Source organism: Urocampus carinirostris, chromosome 4 (assembly GCF_059441175.1).
Source record: "Urocampus carinirostris isolate Australia breed hairy pipefish chromosome 4, RoL_Ucar_1.0, whole genome shotgun sequence".
In the NCBI taxonomy this organism is placed as follows: Eukaryota; Metazoa; Chordata; class Actinopteri; order Syngnathiformes; family Syngnathidae; genus Urocampus; species Urocampus carinirostris.
This window is the reverse complement of record NC_142352.1, coordinates 42,699,742-42,725,603: the sequence shown is the minus strand read 5'-3', so window position 1 is coordinate 42,725,603 and position 25,862 is coordinate 42,699,742. Positions and strand designations below refer to the sequence as shown.

Sequence of the window (25,862 nt, the reverse complement as noted above, 5' to 3'; positions counted from 1 at the left end):
ATTTCAGTCATCTTTTTGGGTTCATTTTACACAATAAAAAACAATATAATGCACATTTCATTTCATGTGAAGGATGAATAGTAATAAATTAAACAAAATTAGACAACTAATTATTACTTAAATTCATTTAATAATCTATTTCCCAATTTACCACGTTCATTTGAATAGTTTGGACTTGCTTTTATTGCATGGCTATTTTTTGTTGCTTGTAGAGTACTTTGGATGAAACAATGTCCTTGTTTTTCAAGTGTCGTTTGAATAAAGTTCAGTCTATTTCAGAAAATGTTAAGGTGTCAATATAAACACGCTTCATGAGGCTTGTTGATATGATTTCACTCTTGAGTTTAGTGATCAAAGACAGTGGTTCTCAACTGGTCTCACTTCATGATACAAGTAAAATTACCTTAATAAGAAGCCGGGAATCCCCCCTTGACCCCGACAAAAAAAAGTCTAAAGTCCCAATTTAATTAACTTTTCTTTTTTAAACGTGAAAGGCATTATTACAGGCTCTTGTGAAAGACTGTGATTAACCCTCATTTAATATTATTTATTTATTAATCCATGTATGTATTTATTATTCAATAACAAACACAATTTACAGGCTCAAGTATTTTTTAGGAAACAATTGTACTGTACTTAATGTACATGATACTTTGCCATCATCGTGTGGACTTAATGGACAACTGTATTCTCCTTCTGGCTCTCTTATAAACAAACTATAGATTTTTCCAGTATCAAACATTTTTAAATAAAAGGACCATGGAGCCCCTAAGAAGCGCCAAAGAGCAACATTTGGCTCTAGAGCAAGGTAAGCGGGTCAAAAAGTTCAACTTTGTTGGCGATAGAAGGCATCTAACTTTGTTTAGCTTATTGACAATGCAGAATACAATTCACAATGGAAATACCGCAATAGAGCACAGGATTACTGTATATACTCCATTGCATCTTATGTATTTTTGAATTGGTATGAATTATTCTCCAACGTAACATATACTCTGTCAGTAATTTCAATAACATATTGATACAACAAAGGGTGAATGATAATGTATTTTGACACTTATACATGCCACACATTGTATATTAGCATATCTTAGGTTAATTACTTGATTGTGCTTGAGTAGGCCCTGTGGTGTAGGATTAGTGGTTGGAATTGTTCCAAGTAAGCTTTACTTCAAAAAAAGAAACATAGAAAAAGGCATCAGAAGAGACAAGGACACATCTTGTATAGATGAAGTGTTTTTAGTGATCCCCATCCTCCGCACGTCATCGCTGTGAATTAGGCGCCCTTTGCCTTTGGCTGAAAGGTGGTGAGGATAAACAATGCCAAGCGAACGGATGTTAAACAAATTAGAGTGGAAAACTATGAGGATGTATATCGGATGCGGCCTCGTAAATCTCTGCTCCCTGGTCATGCTGGCGCTCGCTGTCGATGTGACGTTCTTACAGCCTACTAGCCAAGCGAGGAGGGGCCAAAACCAGTGTGGTCAAGACTGTACGGCGTTTGCGTCTTTGTTTTATGCAAATCTGAGTGTATGAGGAGAGAGGACGGCCTTTGAGTAGTCTGGCCACGTAGCTCCGGGGGGACAAGCTGAGCGATGGAGATGGAGAGCCAGGTGTTGGTGTCCTTGCCTCCGCCAACTCTGGGAAAGATCAAGGAACTGTCCCCAAAATCTGTTCCTGAGCTACTCCGTTTGAGGAGGTTCGGTTTTGAGGGTGTAACCCCGAATAACCCTAATAACCGGCCAGTATGGGATACAAAAGTAGAATGAGACAAAGACACAGTTGCGTTTAGAGTCCCAAGAGAGCGAGGAAGCCACGATACGCTGACACAGATAAAACACCAGGTGTGCGTCCGTATATAAACACTGAATGTATCAGTGTGTGAAAATAAGGTGAGACGAATGTGTGCAAATATAGATGGCAGCCGGCTGCTGTGTGATCTCAAGAGCATTCTGTGAGGAGCAAACCCATGCTGGCTGATGTCAACAAAGTAGCTGCAGAGGTCCGATTGCTGTTAAGCTCAGCACATCAAAAAAACAGGAGTCATCGATTAGTAGTAAATGAAATAACTTTTCTTTCTCCGCATGTTCATTTAACACACACCCGGTTGTGACAGGTAAAACAAGCACTGAAGTTTGGCGGTTCTGTTGAGATTTTTTATCAAACAGAATATTCCGGGCAATGGGATGTACAAAATAAGGCTCTGCGGTTTCACAAATAAGCAGGCAAAACAAACGACAATCACCTGTATACTAGGAGGGAGGGCTACGACAGAATATATCTTTAAGGGCAGTGTAAAAAAATCAGCGAAAAAAATATGTTCTTCATACCAACTTCTTGCCGTGACCTAGTCTGGCCATTACTGATACAACTCAAAGCCTTCTCCTAAGCGCAAACTAAAAACACCACTTGAAACGATGTAGAGACTTAATAACAACTGAACGAATGGATATATCAAGAAACCAAATTATTATATTAAGAAGTAAATAATTACACTCAAATATATTATTAACTAAGAAGTGCATTAACTACATAAGAGCAGGAGATATAAATCACTCAAGTAATTAAAGGTTAAAAATAAAGAAGCCATACAGTCATGAGGATCTATGCAGTGACACGATTCAATATTACAATAGATACACTGACAAAGGCACTGCTTACTACTGCATACAAGTTCTCGGAAAAATATAAATTTCACTGAGTGAAACTGTGGTACTTGGACATTTTAGAAATGGTTAGTTATTTATGTATTTGTTTATTTATGTATTTATTTATTTATTTGTGTATTTTGTATTTGTTTGTTTATTTATTAACTTATATTAATGCCTTGCAGTGCTTTCTAGCATTTTCAACTTGTAAAAAACAGGCAGTGGTGCAGACCGTGCATTTAAAACAGTTGATAACTTACTATTTACCTGCGAAAGTCATTCATAGACCCAAGTGGGTTATTTGGTGCCCCTTGCTATATACAATGGTGCAATACCTATCAAGATTATTTAATGTAATATTATCAAACGTGTGTTTCCGTAGTGTAGTTATCATGTTGGCTGCGGCTGCATCGGCTCGCGACAACGGGTCAGGTGCAATCGACATTTCGTTCTGTGTACATTGTTACACAGAATGACGATACAAAGAAATTATTATTATTATTATTATTATATTTCGCCTGACACTCGAAAGGTTTGCGGTTTGAGACCGGGTGGAAACATATGTTGGCCTGGAAAGAAATGGGTGCCACCAAGCTGTACTTGCCCAAGACACACCACAGGAAATGCTGCCCCTATGACCCTAGGGGTTAAGGGATCCAACCAAACACTATCAAATGTAATTGCGGATCACCAAATAATTTTATATGTAGTGAAAACACCCACGGGTGATACCAATCGTTTTATTCTTCAAGGGTAAATCAGGACAACTAATTGATTTCAAACAAAACAACATATAATCCTGCAAAGTACATTGATTTAAGTAAATGTCCTTAACAAAAAATACCTCATGTGCAAATTCTTTAGACAAGAATGTCTGATTTTAATTTTTTTAGAAACAAAGTTAACACTCATAACTGGGGCACAGTATATCTCCGCATATATTTTGATGAACTTGCTCATATGTTACAATGAATGAATGAATGAATGAACGAATGAATGAATGAATGAATGAATGAATGAATGAATGAATGAACCAATGCCATATTTATTTCAAACAGGACAAAAGCAAAAATAAAACAACAAATCTGAAAAAGAAAAAACACACACAAGATGTTGATACATGTATGTGTTCAAGAGGGAGTAGAAAGAAGCATATGCTATTAAATCCCACACCCAGACTTCCTTAACAATTGCATCCCACATCTAGATCGCCTTTCCATATAAAAAAAATAGCTCATGTGTATACATATTTGCAATGACTCTGTAGATACACAGTCTCTTCATTATCCTCATCGTCATCACCATCACTACTTCCAGCACTTTGTTTACCATTATCATCATCATAACTGTCTCAATACATTTTCTGCATATTATATAACAAGAGGATCTATTATGATAACAATAGTTCTCTTGGGTGCTCATGGTGAAATTGACTTATATGTGGTGTGTCTTTTCCACCATAAACTCTTCTTTGGACCTGCTACTTCGGGGGGTCTGCCCCTAGGCAGCAGGACCACCATTCTTGAGTGTCCTGATCTCTGCATTAAACAGACAAGATACAGGAGCTTGAGCCAAATGCCTCCAGCATCAAGCTCTCACTTGTCTGCCCTAACTATGAGACATGCAGTTAATGCCGGATTTGTGTTGTTTTTAAGATGTATATCTATGTGATTATATCCCCATATATATGATATGATATAATATGATGGTGTCAGTTGTAGAATAAAAATGCTCAACAATAGCAATAAGAATAGACATATAGTTGATAATGATGATAATAAAGACAACAACAATAAACATAATAGTCATGATAGTTGTTGCAATAATAACATTAAGCCTGACCCCTCTATTGACTGTACAAGGCTTCTGCTCACTTAAATTATTTGTATACCAATAATACTAATAACAACAATAATAGTCACATAAATGTTATGATAAGTATCTTGGGGCGGCAGTGGCTCAGGAGGTAGAGCGCTCGTCTTAGGATCAAGAGATCGCAGTTCAAATTCATGTTACATGTCGAAGTGTCCTTGGGTAAGACACTGAACCCCTAATGCCCCCAATAAGCAGGTTAGCGCCTTACATGGCCGCACGGCCGCTATTGGGAAATGTGAAGCACACTGTAAAGCGCTTTGGGAAGTCTTGACTTGAAAAGCGCTATATAAATGCAGATCATTTCATTTCATAATTATAATAGTTATAATAACACCCGGTTAATATTTTTTTACCCATCTATTAACTTTATAATGCTAGTAATCACTAAATATCATTCAGACACCAATAATGTGTAAAAAATACAATTAATGACAATTATAATAATTATAAAAACATAATTATATTAATACAATAATAATAATAATAATAATAATAATAATAACAATAATAATATTATTAATAATAATAATAATAATAATAATGATAATAATAAAAAAAATATCAAAAACAATGTTGATTTTGCTTTTTACTTCCATCTTCCATTAACACATTCGTTTTTAATAATAGTTTTTAATAATAATCAACAGGTTTGGGTAATTCCAATTACTCTGTTACAATCAAACCCTTAATTAATTGATACAATAACTTGATTTCATTATTTCAGTTTATTGCACATAAATAATACATATGAATGAATATGAGTTGTGGCAACCAGTTCAGGGTGTCCCCTGCCCACTGCCCGATGATTGCTGGGTTGGGCTCCAGCACCCCCGCGACCCTACTAAGGATGAGCTGTGCAGCTAATGAGATGAGATGAGAATATGAGTTGTGCTATAATTAATGAGAAAATACTGTAGTCCATTCCAGGTGGCAATTGTGATGTCGTAAATCATGTCTTCTGTAGGAAAACAATGATGGGTGGATAGGTAAAAAAAGGCAGCCAAAAAAAAAGCTCTGCCCAACCCAATTGTACCAACCCGGTCCGCAATTTGAATCGGGTCGATCTTGGGCTTAAGATCTTACTTCGAGGCTGAAAGTGGCGAATAAAACCTTTCTTGATAGAGTTGTTTGACTTTTTGCTATTAAATCAACACAATATATTTCCTTTTGCAGCCCAGTTTCTTCAAGGTTAATGACTGTGTGATCGCTTTGGTGGATTTATGTCCCCTAGCCAATCCTAGTTTGTGAAACAAAGTGACAATTCCTAACGTCTACTAGCAGGTGCTCATACGCCAACTCAGAATCTTATTGGCTAAACCTAAAGCTTTCTCAAAGACCGATGTTACGGCACATGGCCTTTAGGATTATTGTGAAGGATTCGAGTTAGATTTCTAAGCCTAGCAAAACTTCAGGTGTAGTTTTTGAATATCTTATTTTACAATAGTTAAGTTCATTTTTCTAATGTTATTGGCTGGATACATAAATATGAAAACACATATTTGGAAGCAGTGCACCCAGTGAGAAGAAATAACAGGAAGCTGATATACAATTTGGAATGATTTAATTAGAATTGATGAAAAAAATTACCATCACATAATTCTGAATTTTGTTTTTGTTTTAAGTGAGCAGAGGAGCTTTTGCAGGCCCTCGTGTCCTACCAATGGGTGTTAGTAGTCCTAGGGGTGTCTATTTATGGATCTTGGTATGTTACACTCCACAATTAAGGGCAGGTGACATTGATCCGGATTGACCTCTTGCATGGCAACTAAATGGATGAGAGTGCAGTGGCCTGAAAGCAACATAAAGGGGACAAACAAACACATGAACAACCTTCCAAATGTATCAGGTCGAGATCCTGCGTTCAGCCCTTCCCACCTCCTTCTCCAGGTGATGAGGAGAAACCGGACACAGCACAGGAGGAGTTTGCTATTATTAGGCCTGATGACCGAAAGATACTCGAGAGTTAAAAATAAAGACAACCGTTTACAGTGGGACGTGAGCAGTTTGTGTCACTTCCTCGTATCGGGCACACGGAACACGTTGAGCTTTAAGGGGAGAGGGCGGGATTTCGTTTGTGTGTGAAGTGCTGCTAGATTTAGTACGGTGCACTCAGGCAGGGCTTCGCTCGGATAATTAGTTGTCAGAGAGGAGCGCCCCTCTTTCTCAGAAAAGGGAGGCTAGGGTGTAGGTGCATAGCCAGCCAAATCCGGGTATGAGGTACCGCTGGGTCTCTGGTTGACTCTCAAGGAGGTGGAGGACTTGGGACTTTGGGGAGAGAGCATCATCACCCATCAGTGAAGGGGAGGCGGGTAAAAGGTTGCAGTTGGAGACATTTTGGTCCCTGCTGGCCCTATTTGCTTGATTCTTTCTGGATAAATTATGAAGTTTTCATTTTTTGCATTGCACAGAATAACAAACATCGACACTCTTGAAAAAGTTTCAATGGTTAAAAAATGTTGCCTGAGTAAACCCGAGATATGCGTACTTATTTGGGTTTCATGAATTACTAGACTCCTTTTAGGAAACAAAGCATAGCATTGTGACTGTAAACATAAATCATCTCAATTGTTTAATCTCAGAACCCCTCAAAGTTTGCTTCCACTCATATCCTTCATGCTATATCGCATGGATTGTAGAAATATTATATTTTGGACAATAAATGTTTTTGATTATAATTGTTATTTGTACCTAAAAAGGATAAAGACATATTTTCATTGTCATGTGAAAAACAATGAGCTCCAAAATGTGTTTTTTGTCAGGATCTCTATTATCCATCAATGTCTTATTAGATTTGTTTATGAGTAAGTGTTCTAAATCTGCCAATGTTAAGGGTTTTGATACATTTTTATCACATGGCAATGATAATCAAAGTTATCATTTGTTATAATGCTAACAGGACTGAAAATAACTGACAAAAGTCTAAAATGTCCAAAAAAATGCACCGGTAGTTAAATAGAAAACAATTAACATATTTCTGTCATGAACCGGAACAGGAGAACCCAGAACCGTGACGTTTCTCACACAAGCTTTATTTTATGGGAATGGAGAAATCATTCACATTAACACAAACACCAGTAATTTGGCGGTCGTTGGGCGGAAAAAGAAAGACAGCATTCTGGCGTGGAACAGGAAGCAAAAGACCAACGAGATCGATACCAGTTAAACGAACCGATACTGGACAGAGGGTGTCGATAACGGACAGAACAGGACTGACAGGATTGATAACAGATATAGGAGACTGGAGACAGATAATAGACAGGACGAGATACACGGGAATGATACCAGACACTGCAGACCGGAGACTGATATCAAAACAGGACAAAACAGACAGGATCAATACCAGACAGGATACACAAACAGGAAACCGGACAGAGTCAAAACACCGGTCTTGTGGGTGCAGAGGTTCATTGACGGACTGACACAGGTTGAGTGAGAGCACTGAGCTTAAATGGGGAGAAAGCCAACCAGTCAACGAGCCGCAACTGGTGCCAAACGGGTGGGGCCAATTGGGCGCCATGGGCAACCTTGACAATTTCTAGGTGAAATGCTGATGTCCTGTTGGCAGATCCATCCATGTATCCATTATCTGCACCGCTTATCTTCAGTAGTCATCTTACAGGTACTCGTAAAATAGGACTAAAGCTGTATTACATAAAAATTGTTTCATTAGAGGGACATTTGATGAACAAAAAAATGAATAAGATGAAGGAGTAGGGAATTAGTGACAACTGATTCAGCAGGTCACATGAGTAATTGTGCAACATTTATTCAAGTGTGTGCATTGCTGTATCCTTTCATAAAATTGAGTTAAATCGTTTTTTTTTTTCATTGAATCGAAAAATAATATCTCATTAATTCATCCTTATTTCAGTGGTCGCATAACAGAGATCAAGGCATTAATGTAAATGAATAAAAACAATGTTAAACTTTGACCTGAGTCTTCTTAATCTAGTTTCAAACTCAGCTCCAAAATTCTCCTATATTAGTCAACCTCTTTCTTATTATTTCTATCCCTAAATTAAGTTTACCACCATTTTGAACCCCCCACCCCACCTCAGTGCACCTGCTTTCTTACGCTCCCTTTGCATTCCACACAAATGAACACAGCCTCTCTCTCACACACACACAACTTCCCTACTTCCATTCTCCCCCTCGTTAGCTTGATGAATGGCTTCACTGCAGGGAAAGTGCTGATTTTCATTCCTCTGTCTGATTTCTGCTGGCTGTTATTAATTTCAAACACTCAGAGAAAAGCAAGCCAGTCGATAAATAAGGAAATGAACACACTTCATCCTGCCATGCTGCATCGTTCGCAGTCACTCAGCCCCGGTAGATGCCAGCCTAGCATTTGGAGGGTTCACATCCACGCTTGATTCACTCCAAGCGTCGATATTTTTATTCCTGAAATCCCAGATATTAAAAAAGTATATCGCTGCTGCCGCATACTATCACTCGTTTCTGCTTTGGGGAAAAAACACAATAATGAACTGCAGCGAGACTACGAGTGATAGCAAAAACGGGAAGTCCTCGGTTTTCGCTGTTCTTGACTTAGGTCGTTTCGACTTTGTACCTCGTCGGCCATGTAGAGCCGAGTTCTACACTGTAAAAGAAAATAACTCTCATCCCATTTTCAGAAAATGTCGCTTATTTCAGGTGTAGTTTTTGAATATCTTATTTTACAATAGTTAAGTTCATTTTTCTAATAAAACCTAAGTGTCAAAAAGAATCCCAAAGGGGACACAGCTTTGTCTTTTAAAGCAGGGGTCGGCAAACTACGGCCTGCAGGCCAACTTCTGACCAGAGAGACAAAGCTGAGAGAAGCACAAAAGACAAATTAACCGCAAACAATAACGTGCAGTTTTAAATGTTTCACAAATGGTACAGGACCTTTTGGTGCAGACGCATTTCTTTTTGGCAAAAAAGAAGATGATTGTCTCCAAGGTAGAAGGAGTTGATGCTTACTTTTAGGGTAACGGAAAATTGTTTATTCTTCTTATGTTCAGAGTACAAAACCCAGCAACAATGCCCTTGAGTCTAAGTCCAGAAAATGAGCAGCTTTTCCTTTGAAAGTTATCTGTCCATTGCAAAGGGAACCTGAGCTTTTAGTGCCTGGCTTTTAAAGATATTTATCAATTATAACACACAAAAGACAATAGTCATTATTTTTAGTTTTTACTTATTTAAATAAATGATAAAACTATGCAATGTCTGCTACGAATGTAATTGTTGCTTATTTTAAGGTTTTCTTTTTTATTAAATACATAAGATAAAGCATCTGAAAATAAGAAAACATGTATGCCCTGAATATGTGAAATGTTTCACTAATTGGGTAAAATGTATTGGTTCTCCACAATCAAACTATTTCAACATTGATGAAAAATAAATAAAAACATAAATAAATAATAAATCCTAGAAAAACACCTTGGCTGGGGAGATTATTGTTAAAAGTATTGATTTGGATCAATTTGGATGTTTTTTATTTTTTATTTTTTTACTTCAATTTTATCTTATTTGTATTTTTTTAATATCACAAATAATATCTAAATGAGAAAAAAATGAGCTGCCGGTGGGGCAAATGAATATTTTACTACAATCTAAAATAAGAACATTGTGTAAATAAAAATAAAAGAATAATAATTAAAATAAAATGCTCAATTTATTGAAATTAGTATTATTATTTTTGCTGTCCAATCTTAAAGAACCAAATCAAAATAAGTTATTTGTTATATTACTTTGTACTTCATCGTCACTAGTTGATTTGCATATTAATATGGATAAATACTAATCTGCTGCCACCTACTGATATAGAGCAATGTCGCAGTTACATAACCGGAAGAAAGCAGTTACCGAGCATTTTTTTTCTTTGCAAAGATAAAATTGGGCAATTTCCTGCGGTTTACATGACAAGGTACCACAGCACAGTAGGGTGTCTCGGGACACTAGTTAAAAAACACTGAGCTAAGGAACTAAGACCTTAAATCAGGGATGTTAAACTCATTTTAGCTTTGGGGCTACATGTAACAAGGGCCGGACTAAACTATGTAAGAAGGAGAGCCAGCGAGAGATAGAGAGCGAGAGAGAGAGAGAGAGAGAGAGAGAGAGAGAGAGAGAGAGAGAGAGAGAGAGAGAGAGAGAGAGAGAGAGAGAGAGAGAGAGAGAGAGAGAGAGAAGGAAATAGGGAAATATTAACATAGAGAGACTAAGAAACAAAGAGAAAGAGATAGAACGAAGAAGAGAGCAAAATAAAGACAAATAAATAGAGAGAAAGGGAAAGAGGGAAGGATAGATAAAGAAAAAGACAGAGAGAGAAGGAAAGAAAAATGATAAACAACAAAGCAAAAGAGAGAGAGAGAATTGGAGAGTATAACAGAGAGATAAAGCACAAGACAAAGTGTAAGAGAGAGAGAGAGAGAGAGAGAGAGAGAGAGAGAGAGAGAGAGAGAGAGAGAGAGAGAGAGAGAGAGAGAGAGGGGGGGGGGGGGCAAAAAGCAAGAGGAGGATAGAGAAAAAGAAATAGCAAAATAAACCGTGAGATAAGAAGAGAAAGAGAGAAGAGAATGAGAGAGAGTGAAAAAAAAAGAGAGGGGGTGAAATAAATACACAGTGAGAAAGAGAGTGAAAGAGAAAGAAAAAAAAGATAGAGGAAAATAAATATAAAGGAATAAAGCTACAGTTGCTTTGGGATTTGGCACCTGGCCTTAATGACATCAAGTGGACATATTTTAAACCGCAGCCCGTTTTTCTCTTGTGCTTCTCTCTGCATTGTCTCACAGGCAGAAAACCCCTGGGTGGCTTGAGCCTGCCGTGAATACTCGTAAAGAGAAAAAAATGAAGTGTTTAGTAATATACACAGTTTTGAACACATCCATCTATCCATCCATCCTTTATCTGCACCGCTTATCCTCAGTAGGGTTGCGGGGATGCTTGAGCCCATCCCAGATATCTTCGGGCAGTGGGCAGGGGACACCCTGAACTGGTCGCCAGTCATAAATGAACATATATGTTCAAAGCCCTATGTTATGTATACATATCATTGAGGTCCATCATCCCCTTGGTAAAATGAAACAATCATAATAATAAAGAGACAATTTTTGGAAGAGAGGAACTAAGCATCAATTTTAAATGAGAGCGAGGCGGCAAGGTAGACGGAACAGGAAAGGAGAAGAGGCCGAAAAGGTAGAAGAAGCAGAGGGGATGATAGAGAGAGAAAAGTGGAGTCGATGGACGGGAATGAGGAAATGAAAAAGGGGGGTTGAAGCGAGCTCGCAGCCTGTTGGAGCCTTGGAGTCTGCTGAAAAGCCAAGCAAGTGTCAACACAAAACTCAGACGCGCTCGTATTGCTTCGCAACGCTGCCACTGTACTGTGGCGGGGGAGAGAGAATCCAGGGAGGATGGGGGAGTAAATATTTGTATCGCTCAATTTCTCTCATACTTCTGGTTAACCGGGCGAGGAATGTTCATTTGGTGCTTTTATCAGTACAGTCTGTACAACATCAACCTGAAAGGACCTTTGCGTGTCTAATGAGGAGACATTAGGATCATGTTAAAATAAGTAAGCAAGTCTGAATGAAAGCCTAGTAGAATAGAAGTTTTTTTTTTCGAAGACTTTTTGATTATTTGGTGATAATACTGTGCATACAGAATTGAACACAACTGTTTTCCTTGCGTTATTTGTATACCGATAAATTAATTCATTTTTTTAAGTAAATACATGCTTAATTGATCTAAAGCAGAAGTAGGGAACCTACGGCTCAGGAGCCATCTTTTCATGAGTACATTTGGCTCCAAAATAAAATGTAATTATTGAACATCTCTCCGTGGCATTCAAGTGATTTCATCCCGATTTTGTTCCATATAAAGCCGAAGCAACTTAATGGAGAAGTTCGATAAGAAACCATTTAAATATGAAAAAATAAAAGCGCTAGCAAACGACTTTAATAGGGTGAGCAGTACAGGTGGCAGATCCCTGTACACAGCGCAAGGCACTTCCTTCTCTCTCTCTCACTCAGTGCAGTCTACACTAAATGTGAATATGACGATATGCTTATCGTTTGCAGAAATTTGTGACATTTTTACAAAAGAACGTTGCATGCACATTGTTTTGAAACCGGTTTTAAGGACAAATTTCATTGAAAAAATTGCCTCAACTCTCTTAACTTAAGGTGGAAGACAAATTGTAAATGGCATATTTACATTGATTTGGGACACAGGGTTTGGCATTATTATCATTTCATACATTTGATTAAATCATCAAATGACACACAGTGAAATAAAATGTGTGTCTTGTCTAGAGAGCGTGTTTTGCATTTTTTTCAATTTTTTTCTGAAAATATATGATGTGGTTCCCTCAATTTCTTTTAAAGACATGTTTTGCTTTTATGGCTCTTTGGGTCAAAAATGTTCCTGGCCCCTGATCTAAAGAGATGTTTCAGAGCACCACATCAAATTCTAGATATTTTTTTTAGAAGAACAGTTGAAAAACCTTATAATCAGTCATTAATATCAAGGAGGCTATGCATTAATAAATGTGAGTTATTTGTAACGTTTTAGCTGTTCATGTTGTTTGAATTTTTTACAGTTCACAGCTCCTTTAACCACCCGGGTTTTCAAGGTTCCTGTGGTGTCTCTTAGGCAGGTACAGCCTGATGGCACCCATCCCTCTCAAAGCCATTTTTCGGGTAGAATTTTGCTCCTCCAAATATAATAAATACTGCTGTTTTCCATGGATGCTAGTAGCGGGAGAGACCCCCTGATCCGTCCCAGATACTGCACCTTTGTCATACTGTCACCATTGTTGTAAGTGTAAAGCACTCTCCCCCTCATAAGAGGTCAGTCCAGATCCTAATTATCAGAGAAATACAAAAGTCCTTAATCAAGTTGGGGTCAAATGCACGTTTAGTACTCATATACAAAGGGGTTTCATGTAAATCCATCACTAAATTTGACAGGTAACTTAAAATTAGTTTTACCTGGTTATATCAGTATCAGAAATTATTTTCCCCCCATTTTATTAACACTCCACTTATTGAAACATAAATATTTTGTTTGTTTGTTGTACATGATTCAATTGTTTGTTTGTTTGTACATGATTCAGATTGAATCGTTTCTTGTACATGATTCAATTGTTTGTTTGTTTGTACATGATTCAAATTGAATCGTTTCTCCGGCGCCGTCACGAATGGCAGCCACTCCAGCAGCTCCCGTGTTATTTTCGATTGTTCTCAGTTATTTTCGATTGTTCTCAGCTTAGGGATGCTGCTGGAAAAGTGAATTTCCCTTCGGGGATGAATAAAGTATCTATCTATCTATCTATCTATCTATCTAAAAATCAATTAAGGCCGATAAATAAAAGAAAGATAGATCAAAGTGTGATTTAGGTATTCAAATAAAGAGATAAGTTAAACAAAGTTATTTATTCAAGTCAAGTCAAGTCATTTTTATTTGTATAGCCCTAAATCACGAATAGTCTCAAAGAGCTTCACAGATTATTACACTATATTACACAGACTATTTTTCAGCCGACGAGAAGAGTAGGTTATTCATATGCTATGGAGTAGAAGTGAGTTTTAAGCTTAGATTTAAACATTTCCACTGAGGTTGCAGATCGGATCTCAGGGGGAAGAGCATTCCACAGCACCGGTGCCCGGATGGAGAACGCTCTCGAACCAGCAGAACACTTCTTTGCTCTTGGGATCACCAGAAGACGGCACTCTCAGATCGTAGGCTCCGGAGCGGGACATAGGGGGAAATCAGATCTGAAAGATAAGAGGGAGCAAGTCCATGTATGATTTTGTATAATACTAAGAGAACCTTGAAATCACATCTAAGGCTAACTGGGAGCCAATGCATGTTAGCCAAAATCGGTGTTAGGTGATCGTACTTTTTTGTCCTGGTTAAAAGCCTCGCTGCGGCATTTTGTACCAGCTGAAGAGACTTGATTCTAGACTTCGGGAGACCAGAGAGTAGTGCATTACAGTAATCGAAATGGGATGTAACAAACGCATGAATTATAATTTCCGCATCCGACTGAGACAGTATTGAACGGATTTTAGCAATGTTACGAAGATGGAAGAAAGCGGTTCTAGTAATTTTCTTTACATGCGTTTCAAAGGATAGATCAAGGTCAAATATGACACCTACATTTTTAACTGAGTCACTCTGTTTGATGTGACATTTGTCCATGTTCACAGATGTTTTTGAGAATAAGTCACGGCATTTAGATGGACCAATGACTAACATTTCGGTCTTTTCAGAGTTAATACGCAAGAAATTGAGTGACATCCACTCTTTTATCTCAATGAGGCAGGCCTCCAAATTTCCACAGTTTAGTGTGGGAGATTCCCCCAACGGAAGATAAAGTTGAGTGTCGTCTGCGTAGCAGTGGAAGCTGATATTGTACTTGCGAATAATATCACCTAATGGAAGCATGTAAATGCTGAAAAGAAGGGGGCCAAGCACTGAACCCTGCGGAACACCACAGGTAACATTAAAGGCCTCAGATGTCATTTCGCCATATTTAAGAAGCTTCTTGGGTGATATTTAAATGGACCACTCAAAAACCCATTTTGCACTAAGTCATATCATCTGGTATGTAAAGTTGTGAGTCAGGACTGGCTTGGCTTAAAGAATGGATCTGGCAAGAAGGTTGGGTGAAAGTTAGGTCGGAAAAAACAGTTCCGCAAAGGTGATGAAGAAATACAACTCCTCAGGCAACTTTGCAGATTGAAGTCCTGAAGTCTACTGGTCTCCCATGCCTAGGATTCAGTCCTCGGCAAAACCTAGAGGTAACCTGGCTTAGCTTAGTGGGAATGTTTTAGTGCTAAAGCTTGTTGGTAAGTAGGCTATTGAGAGAAATGCCGACTTTTCGGAAAAATCAGCAAAAGATAAAGAGTTCAGAGGATCTTGACCAGCTTCTCTTTAAAGTTGACCAGTCAAAGATGGTGTTATGGTTCAACTTAATGAGAACATACACCTTACATGAATACAATCATCTTTATTTTTTCTTCCCAGTGAGAAACATGGGCAATTTCATTTCACACCAAATTCATAATTGCAAAAAGTCCAATTAGGAAAAAAAACAGTTGTAAATTATACATCTTTTACAGTACAAAGTAAATTGTTCCACTGTCCATAGATAGCCGTAAAAATATTTGCCTCTTTCCTAAATCATGTGTTTTTTTTGCATACTTATTATTCTCAAAGGTTTCAGATCACGACACCAATATTTATATCACACAGAGACAACCCAAAAAAATAGTAGATGATGTTTTGAAATGTTGATTTCTATCTTATCTGGCCCTATGCGTAAAAGTAATTGCTCTCTGAATCTAATCAAAAGTTGGGCCACCTTTGGCGGCAATAACAGAAACCAAACATTTATGATAAATGGTAATGTTGTGGAGACATTTTGGCCCACTTTTATTTGCAAAATTATTTCAAACCTGCCATATTGAAGGGGTTACTAGTACAGAACGCCCGTTTAAGTTCACATTACAGCATCTCAATTGGGTTTAAATCCGGCACTCCAGAACGTTCATTTTGTTTGTTATTTTTGAGCCAATCAGTGGTGGTCTTGCTGGTGTGTTTCAATGATGGTCCGGCAGCATGATCCAAGAGCGCTTTAGCTTGAGAGTATGACATTCCCCTTCATGATCTTCTACTGTACACAGTAATTCATTATTTCCAAAGCTAATTACCCTGGTCCAGCAAAGCATGCCTTAAATGGGCATTTAATGCTAGAAAGCCATCCAATATGGCAGATTGAAAACTATTCTGCAAAGAAGAGTGGGCAAAAATTCCTCCACCTTGTTGTGAAAGACTTATTACCAATTTTCATAAATGTATGATTTCTGATAACAATGCCAAAGGTGGCCCAACTCGCTATTAGGTTTAGAGGGCAATTACTTTTCACATAGGGCAAGCTAAGATAAAACTAAATTTTGTATTTCCTTGGGTTGTCTCTGTGTGATATAAAAATTGGTTTGATGATTTGAAACCTTTGTGAGTGATAAATATGCAAAAACACTTAAATCAGGAAGGGGCAAATACTTTTTTTACCGCACTGTACATTCGTTTTCTAGGCAGCACGGCGGCGCAGTTGTAAGCGCTTGTGCGGCACAGTTCATGTCATGGGAACCTGTCGTGGGTTCAAATCCAGCTCCAGACTTCCTGTGCGGAGTTTGTATGTTCTCCCCGTGCTTGCGTGGGTTTCCTCCGGGCACTCCGGTTTCCTCCCACGTTCCAAAAACATGCATTTCAGGTGAATTGGCCGGTCCAAATTGTCCATAGGTGTGAATGAGCGAATGAGTTGTCTGTCCCTGTGTGCCCTGCGATTGGCTGGCAACCAATTCAGGGTGTCCCCTGCCCACTGCCCGGAGATGGCTGGGATGGGCTCCAGCCCCCCCGCGACCCTAATGAGGATAAGCGGTACGGCTGATGAGATGAGATGAGACATTCGTTTTCTGTACCGCTTATCCTCATTAGGGTCACCGGGCTGCTGTAGTGGTGTCTCACCTTTACCCATTAAAAAAAGGCATAAATTAGCCGCGTCATTGCACAAGCCGCAGGGTCTAAAGCTTGGGAAAATAGCTTATATTCCAAATTTTACGGTACTCACTTTTGTTGCTTATTGGTGAGATTTATTGGGGGTTCAATAAGTTTTCTACGCTCCACTCACTGGACAATGGCTACTTTGTATTTAGTGTTTTATCAAGTGATTTGTTTTTGACTGACCTGTGAAAGGTCCCTGGTTCGAGACCGGGTGGAAAAGTATGTTGTCCTGGAAAGGGAGGGGCGCCACCAGTCTGTACTTGCCCAAGAAATATCCCAGGAAGTGGTGCCCCTACGACCCTAGTTGTTAAGGGATCCAACCAACCAACAAACCAACCAACTCCTGAAAATAAGAAATCTAAGAGATCCAAGTCCCTTTTCTGTGACACTATATGTGGTTTGGTCAGGGCACAGGAGGGCATCGGGAGCAATGAGTTCTAACTGATGGGCTCTGGTTGCGAGTAGCGGACAGCAGTGTAGAATGACATTATCGGAAGCAACCGCACATTGATAGCGTGGGGGAGGGAAGAAAAGAGAAGGCCGACTTTCCTCAATATAAAATTCTTGCTGCATGCATTGCCTCTATGCAACCAAATTTTTTACAATGAAAAAAGTCAACAAGAGTACTTCAAAGACAGTTGCTTTCATTGATAAATGCGTGTCATAAACAATGTAAATGAGATAAAGATATTACATTCAATTGTAAGAAACTTATTGAGGGTGAAAACTGATGTTTGGTCGGAGTGAATTATAGTCGCCTTGATATTCGAGAAGTAAACAAACAAGAAGAAACATAATCATGCCTAAATAAAGGCACATTTTTCTTCTATTGATGGCAAATCACTTTGTTCATTTTAAGTATTATTTTTGTAATTGTGGAAAAAATATCGACTAAAAGAGTTAGTTTATCTCATTTTAGGGATGATTTTTCTTACATGTAAAGCGGAACAAGTAAAAAAACAAAAAAAAAATACAATTACAATTGAAATGATGTTTTCTGTAGATTGGTAAGAATTTTTGTGTAAAATGTTTACAAATGTTTTTTTGTCAGGACACACATTTTACATAACAATATGTAGAATTGTACATATGTTTTTCTAATCATTTATGAATTCTGATTATTGATTAGGATTATTTTGATATACTAGATAAGTTAGGCAAAGTGTCATTATAGGTTTCTTATATGTAAATATGGCCATACGATAAATATTTTGCTCCCGGTGGAGAGCTGTACATTGCAGGAGCAGGGGAATGAATACAACAAATATTTAAACGATATTAATAAATACTATTCAAATTATTTTGTAAAAGGGACACTGTGTAATATAACAACTTCATGTCACTGTAATGTGTAGTTTAACAAAAAACAAGAGCTAAAAAGCACAAGCGAGAATACAAACTACGGAAAATCAAAGTGAAAAAAATCATGTTTCATCTCATTTTTTGCTCAGCCTTTCACGGTTTTTGGTCATTGGGGTACCCGTAACAGCAAGATGGCGGACAGATATGTTAGCTCTATCCAGGAGACCCTAAAAATATGTAAAATAAATAAAACATTTTCTACCTACGAGTGTTTAAAAAAACACATATTCTTATACTTGCATGTTTGCCTTTTCAAGTCAATACGACATAACAGGCTCAACTTTAAACTTTTGCTTCGGAGGCAATAGAATCTTTACGACAGATTAATAAAGAACTTCTGATTTCTTTTGGAAAAAAGAAGAAATATTTTGTGCAGAAAAAAGTGAGTAAAATGTGGCGGCTGTATATTCCTAAATACGTTTGCAATTTTATGAGGTCATTATCGTTGCTTTTCTATGTATATTACAGCTGTTTCTGCAGTAAATGTTCTATAGCCATGACATATTTGTTGGGGTGTCATCAATACTTTACCAAAAATTGGAAACATAAGTCAAGCATCTCAACAATAAATCCACCCAAAGAAAGAAAACAAAATGGAAGATATAATCAGGAAATCAACGAATTATTCTTTCCAAAACAAAACACTTTAGTCAATAGCACTAAAATGGGTGCCATGACTCCAAAATCTCTCGGATAGCACATACAAACGCAATTCCAAAACGGTTGTGGCGCAAAAAGACTCATTTCCCTCCTGTGTCTCATGATAGTAACCCTAATCGAGCGCCTCCCTAGTGAAAGCCGCACTTGCAACACTCACCTCCGAGGACTTTAATGAGATGTCGTGTGTGACTCTGTTTGCCCGCCCTAGAGAGACATTGTCGATGCTCACGGCCCTGTTTATCTCCACCCTTGCGTCAGAGTCAGGGGAGGTTCCAGGCAGGGCCATTGGGATCCTTCTACGTTCTCACGGGGATTGTCTCAGGCATGTTGGCCACAGAAGAATGAAAAGACTATAGATTATTTTCCCCCATTTCTCTCTATAATCAGTAAAGGGAGGATAACACGAACACACAAGATGAACATATCTTGGCCCATTCAGAGCAGCTTTAAACCCAACATTATTTGTTATCAAAAGTGTAAAAGTAGTCGATGTATTAACAGTTATCAATTATAATTAATTGTTTACTATTACAGTAATGTATTTGTTTTAATATATTCCTTTTGGATTAAACAGGACCCACTCGCGTTACTCACAGTTTTATTGGGGGAAAAAAGATAGGAGCGCACACTCAATCCCGACATCGTTGGTCGCGGGAAGTAGGTTGCTCAGCCGCGGAAGTGGGACTTCCGTGGCAAGGGATGACGGTGCGGGGAACGAAAAAAGTCGAAATCAAACCGATCGTGACGGGGAAAAAACAAGCGCAAAAACACAGGGAACATGGAGATTCGCAGACGCACTGACAAAAGGCGACTGTCAGGACAATTTTCAATACTGACAGGGAGCCGATCTGTCAACGAGCTTCAGCTGGCGCCCACGGGCGGGGCCAATTGGGCACCATGGCAACCGTGACAGAAGCTGGTGCCACACGGCGAGCCAATTGGCCGCCAAGGCAACCGTGACATTAACATGTCTCTGAATAAAAGTTTGCTGATTTCTGAATGAAACCTCAGGTCACCATTTGGTGAAATTAATATTTTCAGGTGTGTGTGTTATTTTTACTTCTCATCTCATCTCATCTCATCAGCTGCACCGCTTATCCTCAGTAGGGTCGCGGGGTGCTGGAGCCCATCCCAGCAATAATTGGGCAGTGGGCAGGGGACACCCTGAACTGGTTGCCAGCCAATCGCAGGGCACACAGGGACAGACAACTCGCTCGCTCATTCACACCTAGGGACAATTTGGACCGGCCAATCCACCTGAAATGCAAATCTTTGGAATGTGGGAGGAAACCGGAGTGCCCGGAGGAAACCCACGCAAGCACGGGGAGAACATACAAACTCCGCACAGTAAGTCCGGTAGCTGGATTTGAACCCACACAGGAGGTTCCCAAGACCTTAGAACTGTGCCGCACACGCGCTAACCACTGCGCCGCCGTGCTGCCCTTATTTTTACTTATTTATGTATTTAATTATAAAAAAATACATTGCAATCTGTTATATAAATATAAAAGCTTGGTATATTCATATGTGTGGTGTAACAGGCAATATCGTGTCTAAAACAATCCAGTCCGACCCGACTCGGCCCGCGGGTACGGAAGCCCGAGCTAGCAATGATGCATGCTTGATTGACAAATTTAGCTAAATGGAATTTTCACAATAGCCTTTAATTTTCTCATCCAACTTCAAACATTTTGGGAGATAATTCATGGAACACAATATGAAAACTGTTTCTTTGGGTCAAGAATGGTTCCTATTAGCAATAACGGGATCTTATAGTGCATCAATTGTGAGATTTCTCCTGGCAACCAGCTCCAAAGAGTGAAGGCAACTTTCCAGTAAACAGAAGGTCAACGTCATGACACCAATTGGACACGCTGCCTTTGCCATGCACACCATTGCCGCATATGGAGATAACAAGGACACACACATATTCATTTAGTGGAAAGTAGATCATTTAGAATGATGTTTATTTTAATTTAATTAATACTATCTGTAGTTTACCTTTCCGGATTTTTCAAATCCGTAATCGTGACACCTTGGCAGAACCTTGCAGCGGCACGGCGTGAGCTGCAAAAAGCAGAGTATCTCCGCTGCGTTTGCACCTATTTTGGAGCTTACGCAGGAAACGCGGCCATCCTGACAGTCGCCCTGCCAGACACCAACCCAAACACAGTAGCCCCGGAACCTTCTGTCACACCTTCACACTGACGGATGTTATATTTCTCACATATCGCGCCGTTTATTAACTTTCTGACGAGAAGACCACCACCGTCGTTTATTTTGAGGTGTCATCTCCCATTTTCGAGACATTCGCTGTGAGACGAGAACGCTGGGGTGCCACATGGTGTCCGCGAAATGTCAGCCACCTCATCTTCACAAAAATAAATAAATAAAATAAAACTCACAGCACCAGGGTGAGTTTACATTTGAGACAGCTAAAAAGAAGCACACTATTTGTGTCTGAAGCATCTGCCCAGTAAGCAAAAGGTAAGCAAAGGTTCACTTGAGCAGAGAGCTCAATTACTCACAACACTGATTTCTGCTTTTAGCTGCTCGGGACAGCTGCAGGGCTCATGCTGAATGGACATTTCATTTCGATTTTATTGAACTATTGTCTGTTTTTTTTGTTTATTTTTTTGGTACAAGTCAATGATTCATTAACCCTTGTCAGAAAGACTAGGGGAAGGAGGCGTTACTTTACCGCATTTTCTGTGTTTCTCCTTTTGAGATAACACTTTTTGTCTATATATATTCCGTCCATGTGTGTTCCAGTAAAGGTTTTCAGCTAATTTAAGTAGTGAAGTTAGAGCATGAGTGGGCAAATTCTTGTGAGTCGCTGCCCGCATTGGGTTAAAAAAAAAAAGTTAAGAGTGCTGGTAAAAATAAATAAATAAATGAAAATATCTATTAATTGATTTCATCTTGAAATGGTTTACAAGTGGCTTATATTATTTGCATTCAGTTATTATTATCAAATAGCATTTGGTTCGATAAACTTTAGTCAAACTTTACTAAAAGAAAGACAAATCTAATAACTACTATTGCCAAGATTTTTTTCAGTTTTTAGGTAAATTTGCCACAGTAGTGAACCACTTCACAACACAAATGACATTGTCCATTGTCATCTCTGTTGTTGGGAAAAAAAGTCCACTCTTCTGCCTAACAGGCAAGATGCAGCAGCAGGCCAGGTAGGGAGGGGAGCTAAAAGTGTGCCTTTCAGTCTCACATAAAGGCATAAACTTAGAAAGTGGCTGAGGGTGATGGATGAGACAGAGTACTAAGCTCTACATATGGAAGAGGCGATTCAAGGAATTTGTTGGAGGGGTAAAATATCGATCCCAGTACAATAGTATTGATCCGATCCAGGTATTTATATCCCGATATTTGGATCGATCCGCCCGCCCCTAGTGCGCAATAAGGACGTATCTTGCCCATTCTGAACAAACTGTATACATGGCACTCATTCAGATTGCCAAAATAAATACACCAGTTTTTTCATTCTAATCGAAATACAGGCTCATGATGCATACTGTCCTCTTCAACCAGTGTAAATGACAATTTCTTAATGTGACCAATGCTACAACAGATTTACATATTTTGGGGTCGGATGAAGCGATTCGGTACCAACATTAAGACGTAAACATTGCTTCAAACGGCTATTCAGCAGCCTCTCATATTTGAGCGGGAAGATAAATGTTGCAAGCTTTTTTAGCTTCCTGATGTAATTATGTGCGTGCCCATGCGCTTTTACAGTCTCCCTAACAGTCGGAAATGATCTCCTGGAAATGAACTCCAATTAATTGTGACACTTTGCAGGCTCGCAAGTGTGCAGGGACACTGTAATGACACTTAACGGGAAATTGGCTCGCCGTTGAGATATTGAATCAACGGCATTGTGTGTTTGAACTCCTGCGCTTTGTACGACACTGACAAAGAACATGGAATCTTGAACAACAAAAAATACATTTAAGGTGAGAAATGTCATACAGACCAAATACTACGACAAAATCTTTTAGATTATTACATTGTCACTTCAACTTTAAAGAAATCCAGATTTTTTAAATGTGCTACTCGCTGATGCCATCTTCTGGCTTAGGTCATCATTGCAACCTCTGTCGAGCTGCTTCTGTGGTGCGTGCAAGTACGTGCATTTCTAGGACACGGGCAAATAAAATCTTCTATTTTCATATTTTTGGGGGCTTTGGTTGGTGTTTGGACTGTACTTGAAATAGTCATTTTCTTACCTTCACCATTGTGAAGCTAACCTAACAAATAAACGCAAGGACGAGCATGAGGTCAGACCCCCTCACCCCCCTTTCCCAGGTTCCCTAAGTGTTACGAGTTCTGACCAGCTCTGATAAAAAAAAAAGAGAAAAGCAGATAGCTTGGAAAAATAATTATGAAGGCTATTTGAACTCAGTTGGGGATTGTTAACACACAGTTAATAGACAAAAATATTCTACTGTTAGGATAAGATAACCTTTTTGGACACCTCAAATGATGCATCCCACCTTTAGAGGTGCAAAAACATCCCAAATAATTCACAACCAGTCGAGTTGTTATCTATTTTATGATTGATTATTATTAAGTTAGCCTTTGACTAAGAAATGTTATCAATCCTCAAATAATCAGTTTCTTAGCTGTACATAGTCATGTTGAAATGTCGATCAACAGAACAACAAATACTCTAAACTGCATTTTGGAAGAAACATTGGTTAAAAAATGTATTCATCCATCAGAACTAATTAATTAATCAACTATCAATTAATAGTCAAATTCATCGGCAGTAGCTCAGGAGGTAGAGCGCTCGTCTTGGGATCAATAAATCGCAGTTCGAATCCCGGCTCCTCCGTGTTACATGTCGAAGTGTCCTTGGGTAAAACACTGAACCCCTAATGCCCCCAATGAGCAGATTAGCACCTTACATGGCTGCACGGCCGCTATTGGGAAATGTGAAGCACACTGTAAAGCGCTTTGGGAAGTCTTGACTTGAAAAGCACTATATAAATGCAGATCATTTCATTTCATTTAATTTCATCTTCAATTATTTCATAACCGATTACTAGTTAACAGATTCACAGAAAATGATGGCTCTAGACTCCACAGATATGTTTTAAATTCAATTCTATTGACAGCCTTAGACGTCAATCCTGAATTCGTCATTTATCTAGGCTTAAATGCGTTGGTAGTGAATAAGTTAAAATATTTTTTGATGTGAATAGATAATTGCAGTTTTCAATTTTCCTTTAAACAGATGACCATTTATCTTTGCGCTGAATCAAAATAAATGTAACGTCGTGTTCCACGCCAATTTCTGATGAGCAGGCACATTTGGGGAATAGCACCTTTTGTTTTGGGAGGTTCTGGGTATTGTGCTTGAATCTGTGAAGGCTAAATCTATTGTCCTATGACTTTTCTATTTTCTAAAATAGAAACCTCCTTAAAAGGTTTGTTATGTCAATCTTCAAGACTGAAGTGCTATTACTTGGTACTGTTGTACATTTGGAGCAGTGTTTCTTATATTAAGTTATAGTGCTTTATGGGTTTCATCAAACGTAATCATCAGATTAACAATTATGTTATAAAGTAAAGCCCATTTGCCATTTGACAGCTTATTCTTCCTCTCTCAGTTTGTAGTCCATTCAAATACTTTTTTTTAGATTCTAATGCATGTTTGTTTTCCTTGCAGGGCTTTATTTAAACAGATAATCAGCTACTAGAGTCCTCCGGCACACCCCAAATCAACACCTTTCTTGCCTGCCGGCCTTTTAAAAACAACGAAAAGCGATAAGAAAAGAATGGAAACTCCTCCAGAAAGGTGTATTACTATTGCAAAAAGTGCAGAATACAATTGCCCTGAAGTGCTTTACTTCCAACAGCTGAAATACTTCCCTCGAGTAAAACAACTCAGTAGGAGGAGGAGCATATCCATGCATGCAACCTAATCTGCATGAATTGTTCTGTGCTTCCTTCTTATATTAGAGACGTCGCTACCGAATAGCGTGAAGGGCTGTGAATGGCAAAGGGATCTATTTCACATACAGATGCACACGGCTTGGCATATAGAAATAGGAGCTAAAATGAGGAACCAGAGTTTTTTTCAATTTCACTGTGCCATTTTTGGTCAGTTTAGTGTGGTAAACTGTAAAATAGAATAGGATACTGATTAACTATATTGTTTTGACTGTTTAACAAACATGTTAAAATAAGTATACAGTTTTAAATATCAGATGATAATACTTAAAAACAAAGGAATAAATAACGTGAAATTGCCCTGCTATTGTATTAGCTAGCATGAAACTCATTCACCTCCATGTTTTCTAAAACATGTCAATGTTTGGTCAATGGATGCTAATGGCGTAGCGTATCTAGCAATTTAAGGAGCACCCTATCGTGCAGTGCGCCCTGTGTATGTGAACTCTATGGTCTACATATCGTAAGCATTATCTAAAGATAATGCAGCTAGATTCATTGATGATGCTGACTCTAATAATGCTATCCGGGCTATCTGCTAGTATTGTAAATGTATATACTGTATGTATACATATTAAACCGAGAGGTAATTGATGCAGAGGTGAAGAAGTGAAGAAACTGTTTAAACTAACAGAATGCCCTCTGCAAATCAGTGTTTCTGGCACCATGAGTAAAAATAGTGTGATAATATGAAACCTGTAATGCCTTTTTGTTTGTCATTTTCAATCACCGGTGGTCTCATGATAAAGTGTGCTGACATTCCTGCATCCAGCTAAGATTCCCGTTTCAAACAAT

General features: G+C 38.6%; 1 protein-coding gene across 1 annotated transcript in view; it reads left to right on the top strand.

Annotated features, from left to right (window-relative positions):
* mafa (MAF bZIP transcription factor a) overlaps positions 1-25,862 on the top strand; it is a 103,713-nt gene that overhangs the window by 14,167 nt on the left and 63,684 nt on the right. The gene's annotated exons all lie outside the window — the stretch shown is intronic.